The following is a 341-nucleotide window of genomic DNA, read 5'->3' as shown; positions in this document are numbered from 1 at the left end:
TAATAAATAGAATGACAGATTAGTTTGTAAATTTTTTTAAAAACTGACAAAATTAATGATCTTTGATTTTGTTTGGGGTATTTAGGAAAAAAGTTTGATATATAGAATGGCTAAATCATCTAAAATTTCAAACATATATAAAAACTAATATCTTTTTTATTATATTAATTATTACATACTAATATGTCTCATCTTTTAAAAAAATGTAGACTAATTTATTAGTTTTTCATTATTAAAAATTAATTTATCCAATACAAAAATTCTACAATTATAATAATACTTTGGGAGCTTATTAATTATTACTCCATATTTCAATATTATTTGTAAACAATATATTCGCA

General features: G+C 18.2%; 1 protein-coding gene across 4 annotated transcripts in view; it reads left to right on the top strand.

Annotated features, from left to right (window-relative positions):
- Positions 1 to 341, top strand: part of LOC107617297 (IAA-amino acid hydrolase ILR1-like 4) — a 29,375-nt gene that overhangs the window by 15,096 nt on the left and 13,938 nt on the right. The gene's annotated exons all lie outside the window — the stretch shown is intronic.

The sequence above is a fragment of the Arachis ipaensis genome, chromosome B09, assembly GCF_000816755.2.
Source record: "Arachis ipaensis cultivar K30076 chromosome B09, Araip1.1, whole genome shotgun sequence".
Lineage (NCBI taxonomy): Eukaryota > Viridiplantae > Streptophyta > Magnoliopsida > Fabales > Fabaceae > Arachis > Arachis ipaensis.
Note: the sequence above shows the minus strand (reverse complement) of the source record. Positions and strands in the feature narration are given on the sequence as shown.